The sequence below is a fragment of the Schistocerca serialis genome, chromosome 6 (assembly GCF_023864345.2).
Source record: "Schistocerca serialis cubense isolate TAMUIC-IGC-003099 chromosome 6, iqSchSeri2.2, whole genome shotgun sequence".
Taxonomy (NCBI): Eukaryota; Metazoa; Arthropoda; class Insecta; order Orthoptera; family Acrididae; genus Schistocerca; species Schistocerca serialis.
In genome coordinates, this window is record NC_064643.1 from 549,578,625 (window position 1) to 549,597,460 (window position 18,836).

Consider the following 18,836-nt stretch of genomic DNA (forward strand, 5'->3'; position numbering starts at 1 on the left):
ATGCTCAATCTGGCCTGGGTTGCCGAGGCCTGCTGTATCTGGCTGGCATGCTGAGCTAGGCTTTAAAGGGCTGTTAACGACTCATGTATCACAGCACAGGCTCGACTTGCTGATCGGCTCATTAGGCAACAGAAACAATGCCACATGTCATCTCCAGATGGGGTGATCTCTCCTGTGTATGCTGGCCCATAGTCACTTACTTGGATGAAATTACTGATCATCGATAATTAAGGGTTTCCCTTTGATTTTCTTATAATAAAATGTTATTACTCACTTTTTTCAGTACTTTAAGAGAAAGAAGTTATGGTGATCCAATAAGTATTTCATTTTGTTTGTACTCTCTAAATGAAATAATAGCATCTAACACTATGCTATTGTCTGGTTAATATAGCTGTTATGGGCATCCAAACTAACTGTTTGAAAAATAAACTAATAATTTCATAAACGTGTTTTGTCTGGTGCAATAGACGGTGCAATTCTGGGTGGGAGAAAAGACAAAGAGAACGTCTTCAAACCTATTAGATGGAACTGCTACGCGGACCAGCATGGTAGCATAGCCCTGCAACGATCAGCCCAGGGCATTGGTGGAAACGGTATGCTCTGAACCACAGAGAAAGCAGCATATCCAGAAGGAGAATCTGGCTGATAACTAAAAGGACAACTACCATGACAGTTGTGTATCTAGTATCAGTGAATGAAGGGAGCCGCTGTTCATTGCATCCTTTTAATTGGAACTGTTTACGTTGGTCTGATTTTATGTGGGTGTAATCTAGCAAGAGCTACTATTGTTGTGTGGTAATGCACGAATGCTGTGAACACACTTCTATCTCAAATAAAATAATGGAGAGCTAGTTAGTGTGTTAACATATGAACTAGATAGATATTTTTGGATAAAATGTTCTTGGTTAACTTTTCACATCAGATCAGAGTTTAACCTCACACTCTGACATTTTAATTCTTAGAACATCATTTGACAGTGATTTCTTGTATGTACAGTTACCTTGTTCCTTTTCTAGATGTACAAAATGAAACTACACTGGAGAATAAAAGCCAATCATCCAAGAAGAGCAGATCTGGAGACTGGGTTTCTGAGAATGACAATCTTGAGAATGTCAGTATGTGATTTACATACAAGATGAGATTGTACAAAACTAGACAAGGGGGCTGCGAAGAATGAAAATTGTTGCTGAATTACAGGAAATTATGACTTAATTGCTTCCAAATATTTGTAGACTGTCATGCAAGACTTTTAGCCTCTCCTGCTGTTTATTTTGCGAAATTGGTTCAAGAGCCCACACAAAGTGTGAACAACTGCAGCAACATGCTAGACCTCTTCATAACAAACAATCCTGAGTAACAGAAAGCATCCTGATGAATACAAGAACTAGTGAGCACAAAGTTGTAGCAACAATGAATACCATACCATCCAAAACCACCAAAAATAAATGCAAAAGATATCTATTTGGAAAAGGTGACAGTCTCTGTTACTTCCGTACTAACTACTTAACTGTAAACCAGAGACACAGTACAGACAGCAATTGAGAGTTTTATACCAAGTAAATTAAAAAGAGACGGGACAAATCCCCCAAGGCACACACACACACACACACACACACACACACACACACACACACACACAAAATCAAGAATTTACTAAAGAAGCAATGAAAAGAGCACTCATATTTAAAAGAATGTAAAGTATCCAAAACAGCTGAAGTTTTCAGATACATGATACTTGGCATGGACTTCAATGCAAAATTCTTTTAATAGCGTCCACAATGAAACTATCTCAAAATCTGTTAGGAAATCCAAAAGGATTAATCAGTACCTTCATTGTGTGGTGGTGGAGAGAGTGTTACCAACAACAATGCAACTAAATTGGAGTTCTTAAACACAGTTTTCCAAAATTCCTCCATCAAAGAAGATGGAGTAAATATTACAGAATTCAAACCAGAAACAGGTGTCAACATGACTAATTTGGAAGTAAATACCCTCAGTGTAGTGAAGCAACTTAGGTCACTTAATAAAGGCACGTCTTCCAATTCAAACTGTCTACCAAAAAGGTTCAGTTCAGAGTATGCTGATGAAATAGCTCCATTTTTAGCTATCATATACAACTGCTCACCCAACAAAAGATCCCTACCTAAAGACTAGAAAGTTGCACAGGTCATACCAATATACAAGACAGGAAATAGGAATAATCTGCTGTGTCATAAACCCATACCATTGATATCAATTTGTAGCAGGATTATGGAACATGTACTGTGTTCCAACACTACGAGATACGTCAAAGAAAATGATCTAGTGACATCACCAACACAGATTTAAAAAATATTGTTCTTGAGAAATTGAACTGGCTCTTTACTAACAAGATGCAGTGACTGTTACTGAGAGGAAATCTGAGGTTGATTCCATATTTCTTGATTTCCAGAGAGCTTTTGACACTGTTCCTCACAAAGGCTACTAAGTATGTGTCTATGAAGTATAATCTCAGCAGTGTGACTGATTCGTCATCTCCTGTAACAAAGTTCACAGTGCACAGTAAATGACAGATTGTACATTCAACTAAGTACCACAGTATCACAATTACAAACAACTTAAATTCAAACTGTCATGTACAAAAAGGCTATGGGGAAGGTGAACCAAAGACTGCACTTTATTTGCAGAACATTTAGAAGACATAACAACTGTACTACACTTGTCCATTCACTTCTGGAGTATTGCTGTGAAGTATAGGACCCTTACCAGTTAAGACTGACTGAGGACATCAAGAAAGTTTAAAGGAGGAGAGTTTGTTTTGTATTACTGCGAAGTATGGGAGAGAGTGTCACAGATATGATAAGTGAGTTGGGGTGACAATCATTAAAACAAAGGCGTTTTGCATTGTGGTGAGATGTTTCATTAAATTTCAGTCACCAACTTCATTCTTCAAATGTGTAAGTTTTTTAACTCCACTCTACCTATGGGGAAATGACCACTGTGATAAAATGTGTGAAATTTAAGCTCAAACAGAAAGATATACATATTTAGGTGTTTCTCCCACAAACTATCTGAGAGCGGAACAATTGAGAAATAGTCTGAAAACCATATTATGAACCATCTGCCAAACTCTGAAGTGTGAATTGCAGAATAATTATGTAGGTGCAGATGTAGTCCTCAGCAGAAAGTGATTTCAGTTGCGCAGAAATTATAAGTCTCAAAATGCGAATGTCTGCAATTTGACGTGTCTTCTGTACGGTAATTAGCAATCTATCTTTTGCTATATTACTGACATTCTATTTATATACAATTACTTGGTAAGGTTCTCACCAAAATTATTTACTGTAAAACTGCATAGTTTTTGTTCAAGGGTATAAAGGGTAAACAAATACTTCCTCTTCCGGTTTCTATTTTCTGTCTGAATCTGATGCGCTGAGCTTACGAGAGACAAAAGCTTCCTACCACTTGAGACTGTTGCCTAGTTTAGCTAGTTATGTTTGTAATGGAATTATTTTTGAATTATATTTCATTAAATCTCTAGTATGGAAATATAAAAGTACATATGACTGCTCATATTGCAGTACAATAGCTCTTGCAGCTTCAGTTTATCCTACACATGGTAGATGACATGAAACTTTATGACCCTACAAGTAGGTGAGAGGAGCACTGCATTGGAAAGACAGATGCATGGCACAGAGTGAGCATTGAGGCCTGGGTCTGACAGTGGCTCGTGACCTAAAGGCCAGTGGTCTGGGCTGGCCAACACGATGTCAAGTCAAGATAGAGGCTGACTGACAGGCAAAGGGCAGACAGCCTGAGGTGGGCTAGCAGCCTGCAGGGCATGGCTCTGGTTGAGAGTTAACATACGACAGCGCACTTTCAGTCAGATACTTCCACAAATGAGAGCATCTTACCGTGAATATTATGTTGTTAATACGTATACTGTGAAATACTCTTAAATCACTTCCTGGGCAACAAAACTTCTTTGTTCACAACAAGACTCCAATTTGATGATAAAAAGGACACAGATCACCAAATAATAGAGCTAATTGATGGAACTTATTATTTTGTGACATTTTTAGAATGTTAAAATCTTGCCCCTACATTATGACAAATTTAATCAATACCTGTCAACTCAGTGGCAGAAGAAGATCAGTTTCCTGCGACACAACCAGAAGGCCAAAAACAGCAGAGCTCCTATGACCTCGTAGATAACAACCCACAGAAATGTTTTACATGGTGTAAGAAATGAATGCACATGTGTGGAGTGAACTGGCCCTTTTTCCCAGTGTTCATCACTCTTTCCTGGCTACTGTGTCTATCGTACCAACCGACCAGGCGACACCGTGGCAGGTGGAACTGCAATTGTCATACACAAAGACATTGAGCACACAAACATAGAGCTCCCTGAACTGGAAAAAATCGAGGCTACGGCCGTCAGAGTCAAGTTCAACAGAGCCTACACCACACTGATATCGGTATACAATAGCCCTGTAGGCATTTCAACACACGATATCAGCACATTACTCAACATTTCACCGCGAGTAATAGTCGCTGGAGATCTGATCGCAAAACACCCAGAATGGAATTCACGCATACGAAATCCCAACAGAAAAAAACTGTACAAACATTCACTAGGCAGAAACTACATTATACTAGCGCTGACTGAACCGACGCACATTCCCTATCAGAGGGGACACAGGCCAGACGTGATATAGACATGGCCCTCATCAAGGGCATTATAGCGACACTCAACGTTGCCGTTGAAAACGATCTGCCCTCAAACCACCAACTTGTAATACTATACATTGAGGAAACACTGCAGCACATGGAACAACGCAAGATGTTGGACTACGGGTGTGCGAATTGGACATTGTTCAAGCAAACGCTCGATAGCCACATCCCACCTATACACGAAATTAATGAAACAGCACAAATTGATGAGGCAGTAGAAACCCTCACTAACGCCGTCCAGGACGCAATGGCAGGCACCATACCTGATCGCACCTCACAACAACACAGTGCGGCCCTGCCCCAGGAAATCCTGGGCCTAATCTCAATGAGGAATCGCCTCAGGAGACAATGGCAGCACATCAGGCGTCCGTACTTCAAACGGCACATTAACAGACTACAGGGCATCATACACGATAAAATACAAACACATAGAACACAACAGTGGAACCAAAAACTCGAAGGGCTGGACACCGCACGACCTGGCGTGTGGCAACTAGCCCGACACTTCACCAGGGAGAAAATATACACCCCAACGCTTCAAGGGCCTGATGGACCTGCATACTCAACGGAAGAGAAAGCAGAACTAATGGCCCGAACACTCGCAGCGTCATTCACACCGAACCTGGTACCATCAGATCCAGTGTTCACACTTGCTACTGACCAAGACGTTACACGCATTCTAGCCCAGCCATCGCGCTACGACATTCGACACGCTAGCACAGCCGAAGTATCCTGGGCTATAATGCATTCCGCTGCTAGGAAAGCCCCTGGTCATGATGGCATTCAAAACCGTGCCCTCCAGGAGTTCACGGATAAAGCAACTGAGTACCTAACACACGTAACGAATGCCATACTAAAACACCAACACTTCCCCCGCCTTTTGGAAGACGGCCAAGGTCCTGATGTTCAGGAAGCCAGGGAAAGACCACAGCCTCCCACAAAATTACTGACCCATCAGCCTTCTGAGCTCGCTCAGTAAGATTGTTGAGAAGATGATTCTCAAACGCATCACTAGGCACTGCATAACAAATGACATCCTGAGACCGGAGCAATTCGGCTTCATGAATCACCACTCCACAACACAACAACTCCTACGGGTCATTGAACATATAACACATGGCTTCAACATAAACAAAGCTACAGGGGCAGTGTTCCTGGACATCAAAAAGGCTTTCGACCGTCTATGGCACAACAGCCTCATCTGCAAACTCAGCGACGCAGGATTCCCTGACGGGCTGCTGCGTCTAATACACTCATACCTCACAGACAGGAGTTTCAACACTGATGTGCAGGGCAAACAATCAACACGACACGGTATACATGTGGGCGTACCCCAGGGAAGCATCCTAGGGCCCCTCGGTGTCTGGCTGGACGGGAAATTACTCTGGGGGGACCACATACAACACATGACCAACCGAGCTAGCGCGAGGCTCAAACAGCTCTATCCTATGCTCAACAGGCGTAGCACACTGAACAGAAGGGTGTCGAGGTCCATATACATGACACTTATCCGACCCCTGATGACGTACGCAGCTGCTGTCTGGGGATACGCTGCGCCTACACGCCTGCGCCGCCTGCAGCTCATAAAAAACAAAGTACTCAAAATCATAAGCAATGCTTCACGATACACACGCATAGCGGACAGACCTTCACCGGGAATACCGACTTGAGACTCTCACAGAGGTAATCCACAAACTTATCACAAGACTATACAGAAACTCCAGACATTCGCAGAACCCGTTTATTCTGAATCTGGGGAACTACGACCACAACCATGGATGGAAACATAAAAGACATACTTGTAAGGACATAACATCTATGGCCAAGCATACGCAAACAAAACGGCACAGGCGAGCCCCTGTTAATTAGACGAGATTACTGGATATCCAGCTGAAATACACTGCCGAATAACTGGCACCACTCAGGGAAGCCGTACCGTACACTGCATGCATACAAGCTCCACACATCCCCCACACAGTGAGATGATCTATGGCCGATCTCCCACTACTGTATAACGATCTTGATTGTTCCAGGAATGTAGCAGCTGCAGCAACTGGGACACGCCGCCATCGCTTGTCACGGTAATGATGCATGATACCTATACTAACAAATCCAACCTTGCATGAGCTATCGCAGCTAGTAAGCCACTACTGCTCTTACTACCCAACCCACTGTCGCAGAGGTTTTTTTCCCACGGCACGAACCATGGCATTTTTTTCCCTCTGCTCTTCAAATCGCTACCCTCACTCGCGTTTCGTCCACTATCTATCACCTGATGGACCATGTTAATGCGTAGTCTTATCCAGACGCACAGACAACATCATAGCCCAGCATCCTGTGATCCACTTACTAGATAACTATCATGTTTACGGAGGTGACAGTAGAACTTTTGGTTTGGTCACCACGTTGGTGCGGGCGTGGAGGGGCCCCATCTCTATTTACTAACTGAACAAACAGGCAAGTTTAAAAATCTTGCCATTTAAGTCTTCTTTGTTTTGTAGTACACCTCATTACACAACATTTCCTGAATCATACTACTTATCTACTGGCAATGAAATGGTCAGTTTTAACTGCACTTATCACAGCATAAGAAAATAGTTGCACTCTAATATGTTACAAATATAGTTTTTTAGTAATGCAACCAGCCACTTTTTCTTGTCAGTCTTTGTAGGCTGTGGAAACAGGAACAGTGTAAAGATGGAAAGACAGCAGTGGCACTACTCAGACATGTCTCTGAGGATGCCATGCCTCCAAATAGTACAGTGGGCATCTTTCAAACTAAACATTTGTCTCCTCCTGAAGCCTTCCTAATTATGCACTGTAGAACTGTAATCATAGTGAAACAAGTTACCATGTTTACAGTAAAGTCTTAGTATTTTCTTTGATAATTAAGTAGCATTTCAGCCTCACTGCCTGAAAGACTGAAGTTCTGTTCAGCTGGCTGACATTTGAATCAGTACAAAGTCACCAGTCCACCCCTGATTGCAAAGTAGCACTTGCTACTCCACTAACGCAATGGCTACCGAAGGAACTGGCATGAGCTGCAAGGCTGTGGTATAAATGCTTTGATTGTGTAATGGCTTGTGTTGGCAGTATGATCAATGCATTCCTGAATTTTGTTGTTAAGTCCAAGTGCAGTAAGCTGGCTTTATGTTATCCAGTTTGTCTTGACGAGCGTGGCGCGCTGAGGCGCTGTGGCCTGCAGTGTTATCCATCCACCTGCGCTGCATGCCTGTCTCTTGGAGCCGACACCAGGACCCAATCAGACCGCACTGCTCAACCCGCCCTGTGCTGAATATTTCTCGGCTGAATACAACTCGCGCAGGGGCAGCGTGAATTTTTGGTGACTTTGAGTTGTAATAGTTTTTGTAAAGAAATAAAATTTGGCCATCTCGTACAACTTTACGCGTTCTCTTAAGAATAATAATGAAAAGAATTTTATGAGCCATATTGAGCTAGAAAATTGTAGTTAAATCAGCCAAAAAAAATAGGTGCCCGAAAAAATTTCGAAGTTTGGCTTCTTGCATCTCCTGAACTAATGCTATGACGAACATGAAACTTGGCATGTAGTGACCTAACAACACAAGGTTCTTAAATATAAAGTTTCATTTCCATAACACTTTTGAGTACTGAATGAATTATGCACAAAATTGAAGATTTTGTAAAAACATCAAAAATGCGGTATTTTCGTTCCAATTTTGGTAAAACACAATGCTCCATAAAACATACCAAGCTGTACAACTGTAATGAAAGCTGGACGTGAAAAATCAGACCCGAAAAAAATGTAAACTTCGGGTTAGCATATCTAGTAGTGTGAACGCATGATGCAAATGAAATTTAGAGTGCAATAGATTGACTGCACAATGAAAAGGAATAAAATTTTTTATTCCCCTACTATTTTCAAATAATCTACAAATTAGTCAAAAAGATGTTGATGTTCATGAAAAGATGAAAGCAGGGTGTATTCGACACTTTTTTTTCCAATGCCGTTTTCTATTAATGCTTCAAAGCTAGTCTAGAACAATGAGTTTAATTTTTAATATTGGCTAACAACAGAGGCGAAGTAGCAAGAAAAATCGCACTGAGAATAGAGTTTTAACTTTGGCATGTTGTTTCTCATTGATCAAAGGCGTTTAAATCAGTTATGGAAAACATGTTTTGTACAAGTAGACCAAGTGTGATCTACATTTGTACTACTAAGGATAAAGGAATATAACTGTCCATGTTACATGTTAATAATTAAAATGTATCATATGCAGATTAATTTATTGGTTTTGTTATACTGGCGCAATGTACTCAGTGTAATTACATTTGCCACAGTACAGGTATTGAGCCATCTCAATCACCAAGTCTGTTCATTTGCCAGTAAACTGCTACATACAAAGAAGTCCGGCTTTGTTTGAATAATTTTACACCTGTTGCATCTATTTCCAGTCGTCCTGGTGACGTTTTATATATATATGACATCTCTGCCCAAACTCTTTGTCTTTAAATGTGTCTGCTTGTGTCTGTATATGTGTGGATGGATATGTGTGTGTGTGCGAGTGTATACCCGTCCTTTTTCCCCCTAAGGTAAGTCTTTCCGCTCCCGGGATTGGAATGACTCCTTACCCTCTCCCTTAAAACCCACATCCTTTCGTCTTTCCCTCTCCTTCCCTCTTTCCTGATGAGGCAACAGTTTGTTGCGAAAGCTTGAATTTTGTGTGTATGTTTGTGTGTCTATCGACCTGCCAGCGCTTTCGTTCGGTAAGTCACATCATCTAGAGAGAGAGAGAGAGAGAGAGAGAGAGAGAGAGAGAGAGAGAGAGAGAGAGAGAGAGAAACAAAGATGACGTGACTTACCAAATGAAAGTGCTGGCAGGTCGACAGACACACAAACAAACACAAACATACACACAAAATTCTAGCTTTCGCAACCAACGGTTGCTTCGTCAGGAAAGAGGGAAGGAGAGGGAAAGATGAAAGGATGTGGGTTTTAAGGGAGAGGGTAAGGAGTCATTCCAATCCCGGAAGTGGAAAGACTTACCTTGGGGGAAAAAAGGACAGGTATACACTCGCACACACACACATATCCATCCGCACATACACAGACACGAGCAGACATTTCAAATGTTGAGAACCCTCTGTGATTCACAGGGAGACATTTTCCGGCTTTTATCATGAGTGAACATTCGCAGATGCATGGTTTGCACGAAACAGAAAGTGCACCGGGAACTAGATACCAATGCAAAACTTGCATGTTACATTATGTGTTGCACCCTGCTTTGAGACTTCCCATACAAAGAAGCATTACTAATCATTGGGAACTAAATCTGAGAAACTTTATTGACACTTCTGAATGAATTACTAAAATAAACAAAGATGAGGTGACTTACCGAACGAAAGCGCTGGCAGGTCGATCGACACACAAACAAACACAAACACACACACAAAATTCAAGCTTTCGCAACAAACTGTTGCCTCATCAGGAAAGAGGGAAGGAGAGGGAAAGACGAAAGGAAGTGGGTTTTAAGGGAGAGGGTAAGGAGTCATTCTAATCTCGGGAGCGGAAAGACTTACCTTAGGGAGAAAAAAGGAGGAAAAAAGGACAGGTATACACTCGGTGGATTATGGAAAAAGCGAGAGAATTCCAGAAAGATGTGTACCTCTGCTTTATTGACTACGCCAAAGCCTTTGACTGCGTCGATCACAACAAATTATGGAATGTACTGAAAAACATGGGTGTACCAGATCACATCATTCATCTGATACGGAGTTTATACCTTGACCAAGAAGCCACGGTGAGAACTATGTATGGAACAACGAAATGGATAAAGATTCAGAAAGTGGTCCGGCAAGGCTGCATACTGTCACCGTACTTATTCAATCTGTATGCAGAACACGTCATGAGGAATGCGAGGCTAGATGAAGGAGAAACAGGAATTAAAATAGCTGGAATAAATGTAAACAACCTCAGGTACGCGGATGATACGATCCTATTGGCAGAAAGTGAAGAAGATTTGAGAACACTCTTACTGAAGGTGAAAGACGAAAGTGAAAAGGCTGGTCTTATGCTGAATGTGAAGAAAACGAAAATTATGGCAACTACACCTACCAATTCGTGGGATATAGCAGGAGAAACCATGGAGGTAGTGACCACATTCAGTTATCTCGGTTCCCAGATCTCTGCTGACGGTGACTGCAGCCATGAAATCCGGAGACGCCTGTTGCTCGGTAGACAGGCGATGTCAAACCTTGACAAGGTTATAAGGTCCAGAGATATAACACTAGCAACAAAGATCCGTATTGTGAGGGCTATGGTCTTTCCAGTTGTGATATATGGATGTGAGACCTGGACCATTAGAACGGCTGAACGGCGAAGAATTGACTCCTTCGAATTGTGGTGTTGGAGGAAACTTCTTAGAGTTCCATGGACTGCAAAGAGAACCAACAGATCAATATTGGAGCAAATTAAACCAGATTTCTCCCTGGAGGGTCTAATCTTAAAACAAAAGCTGACCTACTTTGGACAAACAATGCGAAGGCATGCCTCGCTGGAAAAAACATTAATGCTGGGGAAGATTGAAGGAACTAGAAGAAGAGGACGTCAGAGGATGAGATGGATCGATGGCATCACAGAAGCAATGTGTTCCAACCTGGAAGGTCTACGGGAGAAAGTGCAAGAAAGGAAAAAGTGGCGTGATTTGGTTCATGGGGTCACGAAGAGTCGGAACCGACTAAACGAATAGAGAGAGAGAGAGAGAGAGAGAGAGAGACTCGCACACACACACATATCCATCCACACATACAGACACAAGCAGACATATTTCTGCTTGCGTCTGTATGTGTGGATGGATATGTGTGTGTGTGTGTGTGTGTGCGCGCGCGAGTGTATACCTGTCCTTTTTTCCATATTTAAATATGTCTGCTTGTGTCTGTATGTGTGGATGGATATGTGCGTGTGTGCGAGTGTATACCTGTCCTTTTTTCCCCCTAAGGTAAGTCTTTCCGCTCCCGGGATTGGGATGACTCCTTACCCTCTCCCTTAAAACCCACTTCCTTTCGTCTTCCCCTCTCCTTCCCTCTTTCCTGATGAGGCAACAGTTTGTTGCGAAAGCTTGAATTTTGTGTGTATGTTTGTGTTTGTTTGTGTGTCTATCGACCTGCCAGCGCTTTTGTTCGGTAAGTCACCTCATCTTTGTTTTTATATATAATTTTTCCCACGTGGAATGTTTCCTTCTATTATATTGATATCATTAATTTGAATCCAACAATTACGTTTGTTATGGTCACTGTTGCATTTCGAAATCTTTTCTGTCGTCTTATTTTCCTCTTTCTGTTTTTGCCAGTAGTTTCACTTTGTATTCACCTTCTCCTTTTTACCGTAATCTGCTATACTATTTTATCCCGCCTATATATGTACTCAAGAATACGTAACCCACTTCCAAACCATAACTAAAAAATTTTTTTGCCGCTTTCAGCACTACCGCTGCTATAATATCCACCGTTTCTAGTTCACAAACAGCTCCTTTCACCTTTTAAACAACCATTTCGGCCAGTTCTAATAACTTTCGCTTTATTTCCATTTCCGTTTTTCCCACATCACTGATCATTTTTAGCCGCTTCCCACAGGTTTTAACGCCATTATTTCTTCGTCAGACAATTGTTAACCTCATTTTCATAATCTGCCACCACAATACCACTCCTTTTAATATACTACACGCAGTTTTTTCGAAATTTTCCCGAATTTCTCCGTCCTTTAACGTGTTTTGGCGGAAACACAACCACCTAACCTTTATGCACATCGTTGTCTACCAACCCAAGTCCAACATAGCCCAGCTGTAACCAACACCTTTTCGCCTTTTTTCATTCCAGATCTCCAGTTACTTTCCGGTTCACCTTTATCTCTCCCCATATATTTCTATTTTCATTTTCATTTCACCTCATGTTACACTTTCCACCTTCTAATAGGTCTTTAAATATGTCTGCTTGTGTCTGTATGTGTGGATGGATATGTGCGTGTGTGCGAGTGTATACCTGTCCTTTTTTCCCCCTAAGGTAAGTCTTTCCGCTCCCGGGATTGGGATGACTCCTTACCCTCTCCCTTAAAACCCACTTCCTTTCGTCTTCCCCTCTCCTTCCCTCTTTCCTGATGAGGCAACAGTTTGTTGCGAAAGCTTGAATTTTGTGTGTATGTTTGTGTTTGTTTGTGTGTCTATCGACCTGCCAGCGCTTTTGTTCGGTAAGTCACCTCATCTTTGTTTTTATATATAATTTTTCCCACGTGGAATGTTTCCTTCTATTATATATATAAATTATAATAGAGGGAAACATTCCACGTAGGAAAAATATATCTAAAAACGAAGATGATGTGACTTACCAAATGAAAGTGCTGGCAGGTCTACTATCTCCCTTACGAGAGAAAGGTGAAACTCTGCGAGTGCCGCTTTTCACCCTGTTACCAACTGGTGGAGAGCATGAGCATTTAGAACTCACAAATCCAGAATGTGAAAAAAATATTTCTTATACCATTTCACAGTCTTACACACTGATCCCACTGAGCTCAGTAACATTCACAATGGTCATCTGCACCCATACTCAAATTGTAATCTACAATACGTTGCTGTTTCTTTATTTCTTTTTTTTTTGCCAGTATTTCTGTCAGGCTTCTCTGTTTCACCCATTTGTGTTGTGTGACTTGTGGCCAACATGTACACCTCTCTCTTATTGCACCACTTGATAGCAAGGACCTTGTCAGTGGACCTAAACTCAGTTTCTCCTTGTTTTAATTTCTTTTGCAGTTTTGGCATGTTGCGCCTGTTCTTACGAAGAGTGCCACATGCGACTGTTCCATGGCTGTGAAGCCAGAAGAACAGGTCCGGGTTGTAGTACCAGTTATTGACATATAGAATACGACCCTGTTCCAAATATGGTACCATAAGAGTTGCCACTACGTCGCCACTTTTTCCCAAATTGTGGAACCCAATTTCTGTTGTTGCGCCTGTATATACAATAAAATCTAAAATATACTGAGTCTGACAGTCACACAGTACAAATATCTTTATTCCGAATCTACTTCGCTTGGCTGGAATAAATTGCTTAAAAGATAATTGTCCTTTAAACAGCAAGAGACTTTCATCTATACAAAGCTTGTGATGTGGGCGAAATGAATTATGAAACATCTTATGAACTTTGTCAACAATCGTCCTAATTTTAAATAGACTGTCGCCTCCAGTACTCGCAGAGTTATCACTGAAGTATAACATTCTCAGAAGTAGACAAAAACGGTCTCGGGACATAATTTTGCTGACAACTGGTGTGTTCAAAAGTGTATCTCTGGACCAATAATCACTTAATTTTAACTTCTTAACTTGCGCCATTAGAAGGCAAACAGCAACAAAACAATACATTTCCTCAAATCCAGTGCCTTTCCACTTTGACATTCGAGAATTCACATATTCTGTAGTATTTTCTCTGGTGTAAACGTAAAAACGATTTGTTTTGTCTGCAATAAATTGCAACAGTTCTTGAGACATAAATATCACAAAAAATGAAAGAATGCTTGGGTCAGTATCTAATTGACATTTGTGTCCTGAACTCGAGTCATCGAAGTAATGGTTTAACAGCTGGAAATCGGTTTCTTTCCAGTCAAATGTGTCACTTAAGCTCACTCTTTTCTGGACCATTTCACTGTCACTTTCCAATTCCTCAGATTCAGAGGAACTGCTGACTGTAATACTTGCTCTCCCCTCTGATGTAAAGGGCCAAGGACTACAGCTTTGAGATTCTGTTGAAGACTCATCACTGTTAGCAATGTCAGATAATTCACACTCATTGTCACTCTTAGTGAGCATATCCAGGATTTCTTTATCTGTGCAACCATGGTTACGTGACATGTCTCATGTAGAAAACAAGAAAACTGCCGAAAATACAGGAATCTAAGTCGAATTCTGCAAAGAGCGAACACAGCAACAATGATATATGCACTCTCGAACTACAGAGTCAGACCATTGAACAGCTGCTAGAAGAGCAGGGCGGAAAGACAGCTCTGCGTGTATACATGTCCGCAGCACTCAGGTAGCTGTAACTCAGTGCACCTAAACTTGTCCCTAGTGGTGGGAATGCCGGTGGCGCAGGACGCATAAACACGTCCTTAGCGCTGTAGGAAAGACCAAAGGCCGCATGTATACACGTCAGGCGTGCCAGGGCAATGGCAAGGCATGATGAGTGAACACGTCCGCAGCAGTCAAAGGGTTAAGTGCAAGCCATTGGCCACTTTCCAGGGAGCACTAAGTGCGAGGTCAGGAGAGTGTAATGAAAGCTAATGCCAAGACTTAAAAACCCCAAAACAGGAATGAAATGCTGCATGGTTATAGAGAGACACTTCACCTATAGTAACTTCATTTGGCAAATTCATAGTGACACCAACATTCTTCAAATTAACAGTGAAGTAGAAAGGCAAGGAGTGGTGCATTTTAATGAAACTGAAAACCAATCACTTTTTACCCTCTTCCCGATCCATTCATTCACACATTGTGTTCCATAAACGAGGAAAGCCTTCATATGAGGAATGAGTGACATCTTACATTAACACTAGAACAGTGAAAGATATCTGTCAACTTTTATTTTCCCAATAATGAAGACAGTTTTTAATATCTTTCCACCAAACTTCATAACTTTCCCTAATTTCTGCTACTTTTAACAACAATGTACTACAATTTACTGAATTTCTAAGATTTCATGGAAATTTTGTGATGCATGTGGGACAGCAAAAGGGGTCAATTGACCCCTGGCACAACTCCTTTTTGGAACACTGCTGTTCTGTGAACAACTGAGGTACTGCGGCTGCATTTTACTTTTGTCAACGATCGCTGTCCTGAATGGTGATAAATGCTTTGGTGGAAAGGTTTCCACTCTGGGCATTGCAATGTAACTTTTCAGTAGGGTTTCACATACTGCAGCTGTTACTCATCTCAGTTAGATATGTTTTTATTCTGTAACAGACATTTTCAATTTTGTTCTGATAGCACGGACTTACTGATGAAGAGATTTCGCATATTCTGGAGAACTCAGATACTGAATCAGAAAGTGATTAATCAGATTCAGGTGGCGATTTTCTGGCACAGACAAGTGACAATGACGGTAGCGAGACTGAGCACCAGTTAATGTCAGTAGATGTCTCCCTATCTCAATTCTTTCAGCAACCGACTCTGGAATTTACTGCCGAAACAGTGGCGGGTAGCTAGAGATGAAACAAAATGGAAACTATCTAACATGCCATCGCCTGGAATAAGCGCTGCTTTGAACATCCTCAAGCAGAGAGGAGTGTCCACCGTTGATGCCATGTGGATGACTCCGTCGTCACTTGTGATGAAGCAAGCTGGAATCTTTTCTCTTCCTCTCCTGTTTTGCCATCTGCCTCCTTAAATTCATTTTATTTTCATTTTTGCCTAATTACCATTAACATATATGAGTATAATCTGCATTTTCACAAAAGAGAAAGGCTGCCCCTCAGTCTTAAGAAATATAGCACCCGATCTAATTTTGTACTTAGTTTTGTGTATGTAATTAATTTCCTAATTTATTTTGACCATTCCTAGCTTATACTTTTGTTGTAGGGTGAAGTCAGTAATTGTTTCGTAACTTACATTCTATTGTTGACTTATAAATTCTATACTAATTATAAACATTTGGAAGAAGAACTACTAGGATTCTTAAAGTATTTATTTGTCTCTTTTTGGAAACATATTAGCAAAACCAGCCCTTAACTAGTTCCAAAATAATTTCCAAGTTCGTCGAAAGTATTGTTTGTATAACTATATCTGTTAACTTCATTATTTAAGCAAATAATTCAGCCCAATCTTTGTGATAGAATGAACTGTTAAAAAGGAGGGATTTTTTTTATGGATTCAATCAATTGAATGAATTATGTTTTAACTGTAATTTCTGTAGCTTAAACTTCAAACAATGTATAGTTTCAGTGCCTATTATTGTGAGGGTATATAAAGGCCTGAATTTTGGTCCTGAGAGTCAGTCAGTCCATTGCTGATTTTCAGACGGGAAGTCTGTATCAATTAGAGTAACAATAATGGAATTAGTGTAACATCAATAGGATCTGTATTAAAACAATGACAGTGTCTGTCAATTCATTTGACAAATAGTGAACTGTGTGGTTAGGTATTTACTGTTAATAAATGTTCAACAATAAACTATTGTAGCAGTATGCTGATGTTTGCCTGCAAACTATTAATGAGCCTTATAAAAAGTTAACCAACAGTGAACTGATATATAACTGTGTAATATTGTGGGTTGTGAACTGAAAGTAAAGAACTATGAAACACAACTGTGCAAACTGTCAGCTACATCATTTACAGTAGTCAGTGTTGAACTCCCACCCCACATTTTTTCAGCCAGTATAACAAAGCAGTACATCGAAACTGAGGACTATCAACGAAGAAATAAAGCAGGAAAATGTCACACAGTGTCTTCTGAATTCTTTTTCATGAACTGATGCTGCATATCATTAAGAAACACGCAGTATCAAATGCCTGGTACAAAATAAAAAATACCACTTTGACTATACACTTGGAGGAATCTCACACAATAATCACTATCAATATAATAGAAGGAAACATTCCACGTGGGAAAAATTATATATAAAAACAAAGATGAGGTGACTTACCGAACAAAAGCGCTGGCAGGTCGATAGACACACAAACAAACACAAACATACACACAAAATTCAAGCTTTCGCAACAAACTGTTGCCTCATCAGGAAAGAGGGAAGGAGAGGGGAAGACGAAAGGAAGTGGGTTTTAAGGGAGAGGGTAAGGAGTCATTCCAATCCCGGGAGCGGAAAGACTTACCTTAGGGGGAAAAAAGGACAGGTATACACTCGCACACACGCACATATCCATCCACACATACAGACACAAGCAGACATATTTAAAATCTTTAAATATGTCTTTAAATATGTCTGCTTGTGTCTGTATGTGTGGATGGATATGTGCGTGTGTGCGAGTGTATACCTGTCCTTTTTTCTCCCTAAGGTAAGTCTTTCCGCTCCCGGGATTGGAATGACTCCTTACCCTCTCCCTTAAAACCCACTTCCTTTCGTCTTCCCCTCTCCTTCCCTCTTTCCTGATGAGGCAACAGTTTGTTGCGAAAGCTTGAATTTTGTGTGTATGTTTGTGTGTCTATCGACCTGCCAGTGCTTTTGTTCGGTAAGTCACCTCATCTTTGTTTTTATATATAATAATCACTATCATGTACACAAGATGGCTTTTTATGCTAACAGTGTTTTCTTGGATGACCTCTGGTCATGTTATTGAGGGTCAGATTTTATCAGCAATAAAATGACAAGGGAGGTATACTGTTAACCTACCAGATTCCTTCTCTTTGATGAGAAGTCATCCCAAACTCAACACATCCCTGCTGTCAAGTTCACTCCTATTTCTGAAATAAGGAACTAGTTCTTGCAGAAGTGTCTCCCTTGTTACTACTCTGGGGAAAATATTATGACTTATCAGCAGTTATATCCAAGCAAAGGAAAGTGCATATTTATGCAATTTACAGTAAATGAAGCTGTCATATACACTCAGGCAGAAGATAGCTGCGTGCGTGAAATCCAAGTCCACTGCAATACCTTCCTGTATCATGGTAAAGGGGAAGGCCGACCAGCAACCTGCCATTGGGAGAGTATGTTGTTCTTTGCCTCAACGAGACATTTCTAAACCAATGAAGGAATGCGAAAACAGACTACTGCTTCACAACCTTTCAGACTGTCAAGACACTTTTGAGGCAAGTAAATGAAATGAATGAACAAATATTAGAAACAGGTCATGTTTCTGGGTGGAAATGCAATGTTTTGTATCAAAAACAGTAATCTGAAAATGTTAAAGCTTGGAGTAATGATCTGATTCAAAAGTGTGAATGACATACAACTGAATGGAGAAAAAATAAATAAATAAAATTCTTATATTAACCACATTGTGGATTTTAAATGTTAATCTCATTAGAGGTCAAATGATCCCTTCCCACTGCTCTAGCTGTACCACATTTTCTGCTGTTCCAGTGTTAATAATAATCTATCCTTCTATTCCCAAGGCTGAAGAGCACCTTGAAAGGAAATTGTTTTGCCATCA

The 18,836-nt window shown here is 40.8% G+C and overlaps 1 protein-coding gene across 1 annotated transcript in view; it reads right to left on the reverse strand.

Moving 5' to 3' along the window:
* Positions 1-18,836, reverse strand: part of LOC126484287 (ubiquitin carboxyl-terminal hydrolase 14) — a 133,709-nt gene that overhangs the window by 60,998 nt on the left and 53,875 nt on the right. The gene's annotated exons all lie outside the window — the stretch shown is intronic.